The sequence below is a fragment of the Cryptomeria japonica genome, chromosome 10, assembly GCF_030272615.1.
Source record: "Cryptomeria japonica chromosome 10, Sugi_1.0, whole genome shotgun sequence".
Classification (NCBI taxonomy): Eukaryota; Viridiplantae; Streptophyta; class Pinopsida; order Cupressales; family Cupressaceae; genus Cryptomeria; species Cryptomeria japonica.
This window is the reverse complement of record NC_081414.1, coordinates 275256054-275275782: the sequence shown is the minus strand read 5'-3', so window position 1 is coordinate 275275782 and position 19729 is coordinate 275256054. Positions and strand designations below refer to the sequence as shown.

The following is a 19729-nucleotide window of genomic DNA, read 5'->3' as shown; positions in this document are numbered from 1 at the left end:
TTTTGAGCATTTTTTCCACAATTGTCTGCAAGCAAAGTGGTTGGTTGCTAATTGAAGTCTTGCCCTTTGTGGAGGCTAACATAAACTCCAGGCTCGATCAAGTATTTTCTCTGCGACTATTCCATTCAATCTGCAAAGGAAAATTTTATGTAGAAAGAAATCAAATATTAAATGTATCAATTTATTATGAAAGGTATAGCTAGAGGGGAGTAATTATCACGTTTAGGTTTTGTAAAGGTCATCTAGAATTAGAAAAAACTCATGTGAAAAGTATCACAATTATATTTTTCTTTTTCTCAAACTTAATGTTGAACAACATGTTTGTTATTATCTAATGCACAATAAATTCAATCATATAGGGAACAACATGTGAGAGTTGGCACAAATATCTCTTAATATATATTAATTAAAATATTAATATATAATATTTTGTTGGTTGGGGTGTAGTTATAACTTGATATATCATAGATGATAGAAATTACATGGAAAATTTGATTATAATCCAAAAAGCCATGGATAAAGTTCTATAAAATAATTTATTTCTTAGTAAATTATTTACTATTCCAAAAAATAATGATAGTGCATTAAGAAAAAACTAATGTCTATAAAAAGAAATAAAATTCTCTAAGTATTTGATTCAATATGATAAAGGCATTCCAAAAATTGAAAGTTTACCATAATAGAATTTCATTATTGGATTAACAAGTAAACTAACTTCATATTCCCACAAATACTACAAGTTCAAGAACACATCTAAACTCATAGAAATGCAATGTTAAAAGGAAATCTAATAAATATTAACTATAAAAATTAAATATGGATGTTTAGTAAGTGGGGTGTAATTATCAATTAATAATTTTTATAAGAAAAATATGGACATAGGAAAAACACAAGTGAGAAATATAAAAAATGTCCCTTTTTATTTTAAAAAATTATCATTTGGTTTGTAATGTGCCTAGGCTAAAATTTATTATATTTAAGGCAAATGTTTCAAAAATTGCACTGGACTATTGTGTAAGTATCATATGGAAAGAAATTTTCATAAAATGAAATGTAGACTATTCTCTAAAATTGAATGTTCTAATTAGATAATATTTGGAGAGGCCTGAACCAAAAGAAACCAAAAAAGAACATACCCTTTTTTGAAAAGAGGCTTTTGACCAGAGCAACTAATCAGTAGGAACAATGGTCCCAACACAAAAAAATCACCTAATCAGAATAGAGGATTTTAGGAAAGAACCCCAAACCATCTTCTTGAAAAAACTGAATAGTGAATGTTACATGAGAATCCAATAAAACTTTGATTTTACATACATACATATTATTTATTTTCCCTAATGAATACATAACACATATATAAAGTCTAAATTTATATACATCTAATAAATATACTATAATAATGAATTTGTAATTTAATATTAACCGTTATACAACTAAAAAGTGGGTTAGAGAATCCAAGATCTAAAGGCGCAAATGAATTTTTATTTAGTGAAATAAAATAAGCAATAGAGGATGTCTATCATATAAAAATGAGAGTGTGTAAATGAACAATTAGAGCCTTCCATATATAGGAAAGATTGAGATGAAGTCTAAATTTGTATACATCTAATAAAGAGACTATAATAGTGAATTTTTAATTCACTATTAACCCTTATACAACTAAAATATGTGTTGGATAATCCAAGATCTAAAGGCACAAATGAATTTTAATTTAGTAAAATAAAATAAATAAAATAGGATGTCTATCATATAAAAATGTTGTGTGTAAATGTACAATTAAAGCCTTCCATATATAGGCAAGGTAGAGGAGGTGAGAAGGTAATATTGAATGACCAACTACCACATCAAAGTTGTAACACACATATGCTCGAGCGACAAGTGATTAAACACGTGCCAAAATTTTATGAACTAAATATTTCAAAATTTTAGTACATGTGTTTCAACCACATGAAAAGAAACAACAATTAAAAAGTTCCTAAATGGAGACTTCATTCATTTTCAATAGGGCTTGCCTTAACTATCAAACTAACCATAGTATCTGAGTGAATGCAATTACTAAATAGAACCACTCAAGGTGAATAGAAGCATTCTCAATCTGTAATAAAAATGTATTACAAAATAAAAGACACTTAGAATGTATATAGCAAGAGTAATTATTATATCATAAAAGATGTCCATATACAAAAAAGAGCACTACCGCCTATAATGGTAACAACTATGTACAATAATTAAATGAGATCTCATTCAAGGTAGTAGACATAAGCTTGCATATACCTAGAAGATAATATCCACTAGCAAGATTATCTAGAGGAATATTCTAACTAAAATTTTCTGCACTAACAAGGATAAATATTGTCTATTTGCATAATTTCTTTATTTACAATATCAAAGTGCACTTATGATTTGTTCCCATGATAGTTGAAAGAAATTAAAATCATCGGTAACAAATACTATCCTTTAAATGACTAAATATTATTTCATGTTTAGTATATATTAATAGCACGACCTACTAACATAAACTCAATTGTGCCTAACATCAAACATATATTTTAGCTAGGTATTATAGGGCTTTAACTATTTCAAACTATAATTCCTCCTTCAATCCTTAATTATATATATTTGAAAACTAAAATTGATGCTAATAATTATAGTTAGATTCAACAAACATATATAAAGAAAACACTCTTTCAAAAGGGCACCTAAGAAAATAATAATAAACAATTGAAAGCATGCAATAGATCTTAAACATTAAATGATTAATACTTAACCTTAATTAACAAATATTAGACACTATATCTTGCATGTAAAAATTCTAACCAAGAGCCTAAATCCCTAAACATTGAAACATAATCCCTATATAAGTTCAATGGAAGATTTTTATAGACAAAGAGTAAAATGTAACATGCAAACCTTAAATGAACCATGAATGATAAACATTAAATATTAATCAATTCTTATTAAAATTTGAACCTTAATACCAAAACCCCAAATGAATTGTTATTAAATAGTTGTAAGTGAACATTGGACCTATACACATGCAAATCCAAATGTATGTAAACTAGATAAACTAGGCTAACCTAGATTAAATACACATATATATGCAAAAGAAATTATTTAGCATAACAATTGATTAAGACATTGATGAAAACACATGAATATAAACAATACCAATCCTTGCATCAAATCATTTGTTTGCTCCCTAAGATAGTTGATAATGAATTGTGAGTTGTCGTACCTAAAGTATAACACTAGATTCCAAGATATTCTATTTAATAATAATTTTTTCTAGGCCAAACATAGACATTTAGATGATGGGTTACATGGATTGGATTTATTTGATGAATAAAGAGATTTAATTGATTGATAGGGTTGAGATTATGAGGAAAGGACAATTCTCTCCATGTGCTAGATTACATGTAGGGGTCCAAGCTTTAAAGGAAATATTCCTTTTGGAAGAGTAGATGGATAGTATTAAAAGGTTACCTTAAGATAGCAAAGCCCAAATCTCATGTAAACATACAATGTCTAAATACATTTCAAAGGATATATAATGTTTGAATAAATTGATAAAGCTTTAGGAATCTGTGTATACATATATGTATGTATGTATATGTGTATACATGTATGTACACATGTATATATTTGTATACATTTATATATACATACATACATACAATTGATTAGAAAAACCTATATCCACGAATTCACTCAAAAAAGACAAATTTAATTTTTGATTAGATTAAATTGGGAGAGGCTCATACCATTACATAGCTACTAAAGTAAAGAAACCTTGTGCCTCATGAGGAGTGAGAGCCTAAAACTCAAGTATCAACTACAAAAAAAGAATAGAACCTATCTAGCACCCAGAACTAGACACCATGAAACCAAAAGACTATACTAACAAAAATGAAACAAAAAGCCAACAGACACACTCCCACTGAAAGATGTGAATCAATAGCCTACCTCATGGCGAGCTTCTCAATCTTCCAATCCTATCTCATCACCTTCACTTATCAGAGAAGGAGAGGCTCTTGTTTGATCCTTTACCAGATGAAATAGTAGAGGACTTTGGAGTCATTTTCATCCTAGAAACCAATGCCTTTAAACTAGTTGCAAGGGAGGAATCCAAATGATGTTTTTTCCTTGCTTGCCTCCTATCAATATCTTCCTGAATGGCTTGTAGAGTTGCCGAATTCTCTTTGAAAATTTCATCATTTTGAGGTATCACTTTCTCCATTTTCATTTTAAGGGACCCTTAGTTGTCCTACATTACCTCAATAACCTTCATTCTCTCCTTCCTATCCTCATTCAGGTCTATCTTATCACAAATACCCTTCAATTTCTGCTCAATTCCTTCCCACTTATAAATATTTTCACCTAAATCATTGGTCATCTCCCAAACCATCTAATCCTTGTCTTCTATTTCCCAATTAGAAGTTCTAGAATTTGCTTCAGTGAGGGCCTTCAGTTTCTTAATTTTAATTTTTGCCCCATTAAGCTATTCCAAAAGCCAACAAATTATAACTTCCTATTTGTTGTAGTTTTCACAAGGTTTATTAACCTTATCTGCAAAGGTGAGGAAGTCCCATTTCCTCAACAAGTTCATAGGTGAGGGGGAAAGGAGCCAAAAGTGGGGGTAGAAGGAGTGCCAGCACTGTTAACAGGGTTGTTCGAGGTCCACTCCAACCTAGTAGACCATGAGGAAGTAGAGTCCTCATAATCATTCTCCTCTGCCTTTGGCTCTTCAACCATGTGTGTGTGTGTGTGTGTGTGTGTGTGTGTGTGAGAGAGAGAGAGAGAGAGAGAGTAAAACCTATAAGTTATAAATTTTTGCTAACAAAAATTGAAATGAATTTAAAATGATGCTATTATTAAATTATATTTTTTCTTTATTCATTTCATTATAGTTAAAAGGTTTAAATTGGAATAACTTTTGATAATGGTTTTACAAATATTTTCAAACAATAGGTCTTGCATTTATTACAAAGAAATTTTTCTCTTTTTCATCTACTTTATTATATATTTGTATTGATTTAAACTAATAAATATATTGATTTTTAAAAAATAATTATTAAAATAATTTTTTTTATTAATTTTATTAAATTTCTATAAAAAGATTTAAAAAATTAAAATTTAATGTATTATAAAAAATAAAATAACATGTTATAAAAATTTTATGCTATTGATACCATTATCTACTTAAACTATGGAGTAAATAATTTGTTAAAATTATTTCAAAAAAACTATCTTAATTATGTCGAGTGTGAAAGCAACAAATACAAAAAGAAATCAATCAACCTCTTTAAGTAGATATATTTTAGATTTTTCTATAGATTGTATTCATTATAATTAGATGAAAAATAATTATAAATACAAAATGATGTTTTTAAAAAAAATTCATCTTTCTCTCTCACACACACATATCACATTAACATCATTACACTCTATCTTATGATAACATTGAAAAATTGAAACATTGCATCCAACTAATGATTCCTCTCACCTAATCTCTATGGATAAGAACTAGTAAACACTACTGAAATATATGAAAATGAAATATAATGCTCACTATTGAATTAAGATTCTTATCTACCAAAAAAACTTTCATATTTATGGAAGCCACCGGTGTTCACCCATTATATTTATTGCTTTTTTGAATCTCTTTTGGAAGTTGTTGATCCTAAGCATTGAATTTCTCACCTAATTCTGAATGAGTAAATGAACTTGATTTTCTACAATGACCTAGTTAGGTGAAGTCATAATTTCAAAAATGTTAAAAATGGAGAACTTTCTCATTTACTAGCAAGGATACACAATTATTGAAATATATGAAAATGAAATATAATGATCACTATTGAATTAAGATTCTTCTCTACCAAAAAGGTTTGGAGTAAAAGAACTTGGATTTGTACAAAGACCTAGTTAGGTGAAGTCATAATTTCGAAAACGTTAAAAATGCCGCACTTTCTTCTTCTCATTTGCTACCAAGGATACGCAAATTAGCAAAGCTGTTCGTACCTTCAAAATTCTCCCCAAGCTGTTAAAATGGCCGAGATTCTATCTTCTTCCTTGGGACTATCCCATACCACTCAACATTTCCAATGGCGAACATCATATAATACTAAAAGACGCCTCGTTCATTCCAACAAAAGGAGATTACTCTTCATTAGGGCTAAAATAGGTACGTAAGGCTAATGATTGAGTTCGATTGTTTTCTTTCCATCCTCGAAATAAGAAAACAATTTCTTCTGTGGTGCAGGTGTTACAAGCTTTGGTTTCGAAGGCGAATTACAAATTCGCTATGGAGATATCAATCACAAAGCATTTGGTATCTATGTTATCCTTGGATTTATCTCAATTTCTACTCTTTAGTTTACTTAGAGTGATTTAAAGTCATATACAGGGAATCCTATTGCAGCTGCATCGACCACCCAGAGCTGCAAGCCAAAGGCATATCCTTCAACTATGTGGGGAGGTGATTTTATCTGTTCAGTTGTAGCGAAAAACGCCGTAAAGTTTTTGTAGGTTTCGTTTCCTATTGGATTTTAATGGGCCCGTGAATATTTAAGAGCCCTGCCTTTATTTTTAACCATTGTATGTTAATGGTCATATCTCAGGAAGCCACGGATAAAACAATGGGTAACGATGACAAACGTATAGAGGTGTTGGTCCGTGAGATTAAGGAGAAGTTTAATTCTATGGAGGACGGTGAGATAAGTCCGAGTGCATATGATACTGCATGGCTGGCAAGATTGCCCGCCATTGATGGCTCCCACGAACCCCTATTTCCACAGACCCTTAACTGGATAATTGATAACCAGTTACGGGATGGTTCGTGGGGGCAGCAAAACGGATTCCTTGGGAGCGATAGAATCCTTAATACTCTCGCCTGCGTCATCTCACTTACCATCTGGAACGCTGGCAAGATTCATGTGCAGAGAGGTTTTATGTTCACTATAAATATGTACTTCTTGTTGGAAGTGGAAACACTCTGAGAGGAGGGGGGTGAATCAGAGTGTGACAAATTTTAACAAGATATACTTTTATGAACCTGACAATTTTAATTCACAGTATGCACAGATGACTGAGACTTAACACTTTGATGAAATACATTAATGAAACATGAAATATACCATAGAACCAACTAAAACACTTGATTCAGACTTTGTAAAAATGGTATTAAATCTTTTACACAAACTTGAAACATCTAAATGAGTACTTCAAATATTGCATTACATAAACCCAACAAAACAGAGTATGAAATAAAGAGAGCTAAAATATGATGTATCAAAGCATAAACTAATAAAACAGAATGAAACAAGACAATGCACATAACACCATAGTTTTCATGAGTGGAAAACCCTCTTGGGGTAGAAAAACCACTCGGAAGATCCCTTATATTAATTCAAAAAGAGCACCAACTCAGTTCACAAGTTTTAGAAACCACAAGGCCTCAAGGAGCACCAACCCCTCTTCTTATCAATAAATATTTCAACTCGAGCTACAGCCACTGGTGATTTTATGCATGCATTTAAATCTTGCAGTCACAAAACCATCAGGGATTGGAGCGAGAATATTTTACCAGTTTGTACATATGAAAAAAATTTTGCAACAATATTCTTCAAGGATAAAATCAACACTATCCAATCTCTGAACAATATAGTTTCAAATCAATAAAGCCTCATATACTCTGTAACAAAAAAAACAGAGTATTGATTCTCAAGAAACCCCTCGACTATCTCTGGTAAACTACAGCACTTCTTTTTACAAATGCTATCACTTTATTCACACTCTTCTCGCTGTATTTCTCTGTTTTTCTTCACACCAACTGTTCTGAAAACAAATTGTTTTATACCCAAACAAAAACACCACATTTTCTTTTCGAATAACCCTCGTATAGGGTTACAAATAACTTACAGGATTTGTAAACTGAAAAATCAAATAACTGTTTTTAACTGTGCAACGGAAACTGAAGATGTTTGATTTCCCAGTCATGAAAAACAAAAATAAAGCATGAACATTTCCTTATTTTCATTTTGCATAACTGAAAATGACTTTATTCGAACCAAAAAAATCTGAATCTTTTAAATCATGTGATCAAGAAACATACCTGTTAAACGCAAACTAATCAAACAAACTAACCAGTCAACCATTAAGCTCTCGGTTAAAACCATTTTTTTTTGCTTCATTCTCTGTAACTGAACAAACTGATTCGAGCTCTGTAACTCCAGCAGCGCTGCGACTCTCATGGCGTTAGGGTTTGACGGACTCCAAACAAGTTCAAAAACCAAATGAAACACAAAAACATCTTCCAAAAAAAACTTTTAACTTGTCCGACATAAGGAGTATCCTGAGGAATATGCCCTTTAATCCGTAGACATATTAAATCAAAGATGTCATTAAATTAATGCAAAAACAGAGCTGTTCACTTATCCATGTCATCAGCATGGCTCGAAAGTAAGATGTTTTAAACACATAAGACGTCAGCCAAGTCAATATGTCTGTGTCACTAAACTGGCCCATGAGAAGGATATAACCACATGCTTATTAAAAATATGTAACTTAACCAACACAACATCCTCTTTTTTTACTTTCTTGTCATCGAGGACAAAAGTACCAAAGAGCAACAAACTCCCCCTTTGTCCTTGATGGCAAAAAAGAAAAAAAACTTAAACAATCATTGCCACGAAATATGTCATCATCTGAAAGGACCAAAATCAATGCAAGAAATTCCACTGTCAACAAATGCAATATATACAATCAACACTGAACCTTGTCATATGCAAACCTGTAAGGAAAAACAACATCCTCTGAACCTGCAATTCTGTAAAGAATAAATACTATCAGAATAGTGAACTCCCAATCTGATCTGAATCAAACAAGAATACCAAACTGAAATACCCAAAAAATGCCTATGCCACTGTAATGAAATTCCAATGCCTGAAAAGTCAATTGTCACTGTAAAATCACTGTAATGCCAATGCCAATGAAATGCCAATAAAATGCCAAGTCTGAAAAGTCTGTAATGCCAATCAAAAATGAATACCAATATGTGAAATGCCAATATCTGTGAAATGCCAATATCCAATGTCACTGTCAAAAATGAAATACCAAAGTCACAAATACCAATCTGTCACTGTTCACTGTTGCACTGAATGTACTGAATACTAATATGAATACCAATGTCACTGCAAAAAATGAAATACCAAAATTACAAATACCAATCTGTCACTGTTCACTGTTGCACTGAATACCAATATGAAACTGAATACCAATTTCTCCCCCTTTTTTTTACTTTTTTTACAACACAAGGACAAAAGGAAAGAAAAAAATCAACAGAGCAACACTCCCCCTCAAAGTATGCTTTAGGTGAAGACAAGAGCAGATTGAGAAAATACTCCCAATCTATCCCTTAACCATTCAAAGACTTCTTTAGACAAGGCTTTTGTAAAAATATCAGCAACTTGGGCTTGTGAAGGAACAAACACTAATTGAAACTCATTAGCCAACACCTGATCTCGTAAAAAATGGAGTTTAATGGCAACATGTTTAGTACGAGAGTGCATAATAGGATTTTTTGAAAGATCAATTGCACTAGTATTGTCACAATAGATTGAAATGGGCGTAATAGTAGAAATGCCCATATCAGTAATTTGATGAGACATCCATATCAGTTGTGTGCAACATGCAGTGGCTGCTATATATTCTGACTCTGCGGTGGACAGAGTGACACAATCTTGCTTTTTACTGTGCCAAGCAACAAGACAGTCACCAAGAAAGAAGGCAGCTCCACTGGTGCTTTTACGATCATCTAGACAACCAGCCCAATCAAAATCAGTGAAGCCAACAAGAGTGAAGTCATTATTACGGGGATACCAAAGACCATAATCTAGTGTGCCTTGAACATATCTAAAGATTCATTTTACAGCATTCAAATGAGATTGTTTAGGTGCAGATTGAAAGCGAGAGACTAGACATACTGCGAACATTAAATCTGGTCGAGATGCAGTTAAATATAATAGACTTCCTATCATTGACCTGTACTCAGATTGATTTACTGCAGGTGAGTCATCAGATTTGGTCAATTTACAGCCTGTTTCCATTGGAGTGCTGACTGGTTTACAATCTGCCATATTAAATTTTCTAATCATCTCTTTGGCATATTTGGTTTGTGACAAGAAAATACCTTGCTAAAGTTGTAACACTTGAAGACCAAGAAAGAAATTCAGTTCCCCAAACATAGACATTTCAAACTCAGATTCCATGATTTTAGAGAACTTTTTGGATAAAGAGTCATTATTACAGCCAAAAATGATATCATCTACATATATCACAACCACTAGGACATCATTACCTTCGAGTTTAACATATAAGTTGCTATCTACAGCACCTCTAGTGAATCCATTTGTTCTAAGATGATTATCCAGTCTAGAGTACCAAGCTCTTGGAGCCTGTTTAAGACCATAGAGTGCTTTCTTTAATCTGTATACACAATCAGATTTGCCTGCAACTTCAAAACCTTCCGGCTGTTCCATATAAACTTCTTCATCAAGATAACCATTCAGAAAGGCAGTTTTGACATCCATCTGATAAACTTTAAATTTTTTATAGCAAGAGTATGCAAGAAAAATTCTGATTAATTCTAATCTAGCTACTGGTGCGAATGTTTCTCCAAAATCTATTCCTTCCTGCTGAGCATAACCTTTACACACAAAACGAGCTTTATTTCTAACAACCTTCCCAGATTCATCAAGCTTATTTCTAAAGATCCATTTGCCTCCTATCACATTCTTATCATCTGGCCTAGGTACTAATTCCCAAGTTTGGTTTTTCTCTATTTGATTGATTTCATCTTTCATTGCATTTAACCAACATTCATTAGATAAAGCATCAGAAACATTTTTGGGTTCGAAATCAGTTACCAAACAAAAATGTTCAGCCAGTTGAGCTTGTTCAGTTGTTTTTGCCCTTCTTCTAGTCAAAATACTGGCATCTATATTGCCAATAACTTGACTTTGAGGATGTCTCTTTGTTATAACTTTTGAGGGTGTATAATGGAGAATACCTGTCTCTGCATTTGAATTCTCTGTATTTTCTTCATCAGAACTTGATGAACATATTTCATTTTTCTTTTCTGTTTCTGTAGGTTTAGGAACCTTTGTTAAAGTAATTTCCTCTTCCTCAATATCCTGCAAATCATTACTTAACAAAAATTGTTCATCAAACCTTACATTTATTGTTTCAACAATTTTATTCAGTCTATTATTGAAACATCTATAGGCTTTGCTATGAGTAGAGTATCCAAGAAAGATACCCTCATCAGTTTTAGCCTCAAAATTTCCTAGATTTTCTTCATCTCTTTTTAGATAACATTTGGCACCAAAAATTTTGAAATATTTGATAGAAGCAGCTTTTCCATACCAAAGTTCATAAGGAGTAAAGGTAGATTTTACCCTGATTTGTACACAATTCAAAATGTAAATAGCTGTGTGAACAACTTCTTTCCAATACCTGTCTGGTAGATTTGCCTCATTAAGCATTGTGCGAGCCATTTCTTTGACTGTTCTATTTTTTCTCTCAACTACTCCATTTTGTTGAGGTGTACGAGTAGCAGCATATTGTCTCTTAATACCATGTCTTTCACAATAATCAATGAATTCTTGTGAAGTGAATTCACCACCCTTGTCTGATCTTAAGCATTTCAATTTTAGATCAGATTCTCGTTCAACCATTTTTCTGAAAATCTTAAATCTATCAAATGCTTCGGATTTGTGTTTAAGGAAAGTGACCCATACCATTCTGGTATAGTCATCAACAAAAAGCATAAAATATTTTTCACCATTTATTGACTGTGTCCTTGTAGGACCACATAAGTCTGTGTGTACAAGCTGTAATGGTCTAGTAGAAGAATGTTCTTTAGATTTGAAAGACACTTTTGTTTGCTTTCCTTTCAAACACACTTTACAAATTGAATTGAATGGTTTATTCAAAATAGGCAAACCTCTAACATTCTGATTTTTACTGATTCTAACCAGATTGTCAAAATTTATATGTCCTAGGCGTTTATGCCATAACCAATTTTCTTCTATTTGACCCATAAGACAAATGCCTTCATTATTCTCATAGTCAGTGGAATCAAGCAGACTGTAGACATTGCCAATTGTTCTCAAACCAGCAGCAACAGTTTTACCAGATTTATTTTTGATAGTACAATCTTGAGAGCTAAAAAATACACTGTAACCACTATCACAAATTTGACTGACACTCAATAAATTGTGCTTTAACCCTTCAACAAAGTACACATCATGAATAGGAGTATCATCATTTAGCAATAATGTACCTTTACCTCGTACATAAGCTCCTGAATTATCCCCAAAGCGTACAAAGCCACCATTAAAGTCTTCAAGATGCAGAAATTTATTTCTATCTCCTGTCATATGGTGTGAACAGCCACTGTCCAACACCCATAAAGATTTCTTATTTGAGAAAAGTGCAGTTTGCACTATCATTGATTGTTCAATACCAGATACAAACTTAGGTTTCCATATTTTATTAGGACTTGCCTTTGTTTTGCACTGTATAGTAGTATGCCCAAAAGTGTTACACTTATTACACTTTACTGTGTTTGGAAAGTCATATCCTTGATTGTAACCAAACAAAAGAGATCTTTGTTGCAGAAATTTGCAAGTATTAACCTTATGACCAAACCTATTGCAATAGAAACAGTATCCATGAAAAAAAACCAAACCTAAAAGGTTTTGTTCTGTTATAAGTCTGAAATGATTTTCTAGTTGCGGGCTGTCTTGATGACTCAGCTTTATCAAATCCTAAACCAGCCAAATCTTTATGCAACTTTTGCTTGCTCAAGATATCATTTAGATGTATTGTACTTTCATACTGTTCAATTTGTTTTTGAAGTTTTGTGGACTGTTGTTCTAATGTTTCAATTTTCTTTTCTCTTTCTTCAAGAAGGGACTTCAAGTTTGAAGTCACTAAATTTGTATCATTCAACTCGACTTGTAAAATCTAATTTGAATTTTCATGTGAAGCTACAAGTTTCTTTAACCTCTTTATTTCTTTTAAAGCACAAAGCAATTCTCCTTCAAGATCAATTTCTCCTTGATCTAAATCTTCAAATTCATTTTTTTTGCTAGTTACATCTTCTAATTCTACCATAAATAGAGTTTCATCACCTTCACAAGGTGAATCATCTGACTCATTTCCAGACTCTTCTTTTGTAAAAAGACTCTTCTTTTTCTTGAAGGTATTAAATCTCCTTTTAGGATTCCACATTTTCTTTTTGTAGAATTTTTCTGGTTTTTCCTCTTCACTGTTTTGATCACTTAGAGGACATTGAGCAACAAAGTGTCCAGCTTTGCCACAATTAAAGCACTTAAAAGGTAATTTGCCCTTATATTTCTTTTTTAGTTTTCTAACAAAAAGGGCTTCTATAGCATCTGAAAGTTCAGATTCACTATCAAGTTCTTCTTTCTTTTCTACTTTAAAAGCTGTTTCTTTTGACGAAGAAGGATTATTACCTATCCTCATCTCATAGGCAGTAAGAATGCTTTGAAGGTTATCAAGTGTCATGGTAGAAAAACTTTTCTTTTCTTCTAAGGTTGAAACCTTAGTTTCAAACTTGGGTAACAAGGTTCTAATCACTTTATTGACAACTTCCTTTTCTTCAACCTCTTCACCAAGACCCTTTCTCGAATTTACTATTTCATCAACTCTAAGAAAATAGCTTGCTACTGTTTCATCTTCTTTCATCTTTAAAGATTCAAACTGATTTTTGAGTGTAAGAATTTTAGACTCCTTAACCTTAGCATCCCCTTGATAAATGGTTTCAAGTTTTTTTCAAATATCATAAGCAGAAGAACAATGTATGACTTTAACAAAAACATCTTTAGTGAGACCACATAAGAGAGCATGCTTAGCTCTGGCATTTAACTCATACTTGGTTTTATCATCAGGATCAGTAGGAATAATGGAAGGAACTGTATATTTTGTGATCACAATATTCCACACATTAAGATCAACTGAAATGAGATAAGTTTCCATCCTAATCTTCCAGAACACATAATCAGTTCCATCAAAAAGAGGAGCTCTTGAAAGTGAAGCACCTTCCTGAGTTTGAGCCATAAAAAAAACTTCCAAGTAACCAGGAACAATCCGTAGGAAAGACCTATATGAGGGACCCTATGCTCTGATACCACTTGTTGGAAGTGGAAACACTCTAAGAGGGGGGGGGGGTGAATCAGAGTGTGACAAATTTTAACAAGATATACTTTTATGAACCTGACAATTTTAATTCACAGTATGCACAGATGACTGAGACTTAACACTTTGATGAAATACATTAATGAAACATGAAATATACCATAGAACCAACTAAAACACTTGATTCAGACTTTGTAAAAATGGTATTAAATCTTTTACACAAACTTGAAACATCTAAATGAGTACTTCAAATATTGCATTACATAAACCCAACAAAACAGAGTATGAAATAAAGAGAGCTAAAATATGATGTATCAGAGCATAAACTAATAAAACAGAATGAAACAAGACAATGCACATAACACCATAGTTTTCATGAGTGGAAAACCCTCTTGGGGTAGAAAAACCACTCGGAAGATCCCTTATATTAATTCAAAAAGAGCACCAACTCAGTTCACAAGTTTTAGAAACCACAAGGCCTCAAGGAGCACCAACCCCTCTACTTATCAATAAATATTTCAACTCGAGCTACAGCCACTGGTGATTTTATGCATGCATTTAAATCTTGCAGTCACAAAACCATCAGGGATTGGAGCGAGAATATTTTACCAGTTTGTACATATGAAAAAAATTTTGCAACAATATTCTTCAAGGATAAAATCAACACTATCCAATCTCTGAACAATATAGTTTCAAATCAATAAAGCCTCATATACTCTGTAACAAAAAAAACAGAGTATTGATTCTCAAGAAACCCCTCGACTATCTCTGGTAAACTACAGCACTTCTTTTTACAAATGCTATCACTTTATTCACACTCTTCTCGCTGTATTTCTCTGTTTTTCTTCACACCAACTGTTCTGAAAACAAACTGTTTTATACCCAAACAAAAACACCACATTTTCTTTTCGAATAACCCTCGTATAGGGTAACAAATAACTTACAGGATTTGTAAACTGAAAAATCAAATAACTATTTTTAACTGTGCAACGGAAACTGAAGATGTTTAATTTCCCAGTCATGAAAAACAAAAATAAAGCATGAACATTTCCTTATTTTCATTTTGCATAACTGAAAATGACTTTATTCGAACAAAAAAAATCTGAATCTTTTAAATCATGTGATCAAGAAACATACCTGTTAAACGCAAACTAATCAAACAAACTAACCAGTCAACCGTTAAGCTCTCGGTTAAAACCATTTTTTTTTGCTTAATTCTCTGTAACTGAACAAACTGATTCGAGCTCTGTAACTCCAGCGGCCCTGCGACTCTCATGGCGTTAGGGTTTGACGGACTCCAAACAAGTTCCAAAACCAAATGAAACACAAAAACATCTTCCAAAAAAAAACTTTTAACTTGTCCGACATAAGGAGTATCCTGAGGAATATGCCCTTTAATCCGTAGACATATTAAATCAAAGATGTCATTAAATTAATGCAAAAACAGAGCTGTTCACTTATCCGTGTCATCAGCATGGCTCGAAAGTAAGATGTTTTAAACACATAACACGTCAGCCAAGTCAATATGTCCGTGTCACTAAACTGGCCCATGAGAAGGATATAACCACATGCTTATTAAAAATATGTAACTTAACCAACACAACATCCTCTTTTTTTACTTTCTTGTCATCGAAGACAAAAGCACCAAAGAGCAACACTTCTTACCATAAATGTATCTATTCTGTGTTATTAACTAATAGCGAGACACGCAATGCATGTTTTCTCGGTACAAATATTCTGTAAGCTATATTAATTTTCACAATCCATGAGAATGTTTTTTTTCAAAGAGATTTGTATTTGCAGGCCTTTGTATTTGCAGGCCTTGACTTCATCAGAAGACATGCAAAAGGAATGATGGAGGAGATACCAGCCAACGGAACGTCTAAAGTGTTTGAGATGGTCTTTCATGCATTGCTCAACGAATCCAAAAGCCTTGGCCTCGACGTGGACCAGGACGATTTCAAGCAAATCAGTGAAAGGCGGGAGGCGAACATTAAAACGTAGAATTCAATCCATATATCTTTCAGGAAAGAGAAATTTAGATTTAAAGTATCTAATTGCTGTTGGTGTTTGTGGATTAGGTTGTCTTTGAGTTTAAGATAATGTTTTCTGATCTTTCCATTTATGTCTCTTAACTTTCTATTATCTTTTATATTTTTATATTTATGTGATCTGAAATATTAATAAAAACTAATGAAAAGCCAACTAATGCAGGATTTCTGTAGAACGCCTCCATCTCGTTCCCACCCGCGTTTTGTACTATTTAGAGGGCGTGCAAGATGTAGTGGATTGGAAAGTCATACTTAACCTGCAATCCAAGGATGGGTCTTTCCTTGGCTCGCCATCATCTACAGCTTGCGTCTTCCTGCATACTGGAGACACGAAATGCCTACAATTCTTGACCACCCTTCTTTCTAAGTTCAAAGACCACGGTAAAGCATTGCAGAATTATGAAATGCAGAAGTTAATATTAGCATAGATCCGCTACAAGATTGCTGGAACTCTAAGTAAACTGATAAATTTGGACATGGATTTTGCAGCTCCATGCGTGTATCCAGTGGATATTTGTGAACGTCTGAGGGCCGTTGATAATGTTGAACGTTTAGGGATTGATCGCTATTTCCAAACGGAGATCAAACAGGCCTTGGATTATGTGTTCAGGTGAGTCTCAGATATGTTATTCTAGCTCAACAGTTTTAACAGAAATTTATGTTAAAAGCATGCATGCATTCTCAGGTATTGGGATAAAAGAGGCGTTGGGTTTGGAAGGGAGAGTCTGGTTCCTGACATTGATTTCACCGCCACTGGCCTCAGACTTTTGAGACTTCATGGCTACAATGTCTCACCAGGTACATCATATAGAATCTATGATTGCTTTGAAAGATATTAAAAGCCAATTGTAAGAAAGAAGAATGAAGGTTTTAACTCTACAACCAGTTTTCTATTTGAAGTATGATTACTAATCTTTTCATGTTGCAGATGTTCTGGAAAATATTAAAGCCGACGAGCTTTATGGTGGGGGACCCTCCCATATGCTAAGCCTGTACCAATGTTCACAGATCAACTTTCCAGAAGAAACATTAATGCGAGAAGCGAGTGCCATGGCCAAGGCTTATCTATCCGAATGGATGCAAAGCAACAGCTTTTCTCGTGAGCTGGCTGTCAGGAAAGACCTTCGTGAAGAGGTGCAAACTATTTCAATATGAATATTAACACCATTAATATCCTTTTTGTTTGTGACATGTACAGCTTGTAATGTTTCTTTATCCATTCGTTCGTGTATTCAGATAGAACATGCTCTGAACTGTCCCTGGTACACGAATTTCCCAAGATTGATGGTCAGAAATCATATTGAACACTTTTCATCTAACCAGCTTTGGATGGAGAAGACACTGTATCAGTAAGAAGGGTTTCATTTACTTTCTCAGAATTTTAGAATTGAGTATCCCGTGCACTAAATCAAATAACTTGTATTTCAGAATGCCCAATTTGAGCGACGAGAGATATTTAGAACTCGCCAAACTGTATTTCAACCGAGCGCAGGCTTTACACCAAATGGAAATTAAGGAAATTAGCGGGTATAGTAAAATTTGCTGTAAAATGAAACAAAAACGCAGTCTTTTTAAGTTAGGGTTTTCAATACTGATGTGTGTGTGTGTGAATAGCAAAGATGGTATAAGAAGTGCGGTTTCTCGGAGCTCAAATTCACTCGTCATAGACAAGTGGAAATACGCTTCAGCGCTGCAGTGGTGATGTTTGAACCAGAATACTCTGCTTGTAGAATCGCCTACACAAAAGCTGCCTCCCTCCTAATAATTCTAGATGACCTCTTTGATGCCCACGTATCTTTTGACCAAGTAAAGCTATTTACTGAAGCTGTCAAAAGGTGGGTGTGGTTCTCTATCTCCCAATCTATGATGGCCGAAATACATGTTAAATTATTTCATTCCTTGTTTAATATAGTTTCTCTGGTTGTTTTAGATGGGATTTATCTCTTTTAGACCACTTTACGACCGACATGAAAATTTGCTATGTGGTTCTGTATAATACTGTAAACGAACTGGGTTAAGAAGCACTCAAGGCTCAAGGACGTGACGTGCTTCCCTACCTTCGCTCAGTTGTAAGTAGACATTTAATTCTATAAGCTCTTTCGAAATTCAATTATTTATTCTAGTGTCATATTTTTATAAGGGAAATGGTCAATGTTGATTCAACTATTTATATTGAATAAAGTGAAATATATGTTTTGAATTTTGAAATGATATAAACTAATTAAATATGTTTTTTTTTTGGTGTATTTTATGTTTGTAATTTCTTAAAAAGTTTAAAAAATTATTTAAATATACTTTGTTATATGTTTGTCACACTTTATAGTAAATTTTATCTTTTTCTTTCAAAATTTTTGTGTAATTTTAGCACTCTTGTCCTAATCCTTATGGTGTGGCATTTAGTGGGAGGACTTGCTGTCATCTACAACTAAAGAAGCCAAATGGGCACATGCGAAGTGCGTGCCGCCATTAAGGGAGTATGTGGAGAATGCAAAAGTGTCAATTGGGTTGGCAGCAATCATTCTCAGCTCCATATTTTTCACAGGAAAGCCTCTTCCTGATGAACTTCTCTCTCAACTTGATTTTCGAGCACCTTTTCTTCATCTCGTATGTTTGACAGCTCGTTTAATGAATGACGCTAGAACTTTCACAGTGAGTACTCTACTCCAGTGCAGTATTATCTGTTTTGTACATAGTAAAAAATTGGCTTCATGTTAGTCCTAACGAGGGCTTCCTTTTGTTTTTAATCCAATGCAGCTTGAGAGAGATCGTGGAGAATTAGTATCTTTCATACAATGCTACAGGCATGGGCATCCCGAACTCACAGAGGAAGAAATTCTGAGTCGTCTATATGATTTCAACCAAAAAAGTTTGACTGAATTGACTTATGAGTTTTTAAAGCCTGGGATGATACCAAAATGCTACAGAAAACTTCTTTTCGACATTGCGAGAGTATCCCAATTTGTTTTCAAGAGCAATGATGGCTTTGGGGTGTCTGTCCATGAGATGCAAGACAACATTACAAAATTTCTGGTTGAACCATTCGTTTAAAATGGTCCCAACCTTTTTTATTTAGAACGGATTGCATTAAGCCATAAGCTTATTATTAATGTATTGTTTGTCATCCTTTTTACTTTACTGAGCACAAGAGCTCGTAATGAAGCTGCTCAAACTTTATTAACTTAAATGTAATATCAGTTGGTAAGTAAGAAGGCCATTTTGTGATGTTATATATTGATTGTATACTTTTAACAATTTTTAAAATAAGACCTAATAAGGTGAACAACAAAACCAAATTCGTTAGCTCAAAAGAGTAGATAATCAATTAAAAAAAAAGTAAGGTTATAAAGCTTGAGAAGACCCAAACATTAATAATCCTTTTTTGGGGATGCTCTTATAACATTCAAGCTAATCCAAAATTTCAAGGTTTTGATTAAGATCTTATCATGTCTATAATTTCA

General features: G+C 33.2%; 1 pseudogene; it reads left to right on the top strand.

The window, feature by feature from the left end:
- Nucleotides 1-5905: 5905 nt before the first annotated feature.
- LOC131035479 (bifunctional levopimaradiene synthase, chloroplastic-like) lies at nucleotides 5906-19319 on the top strand (annotated as a pseudogene).
- Nucleotides 19320-19729: the final 410 nt, after the last annotated feature.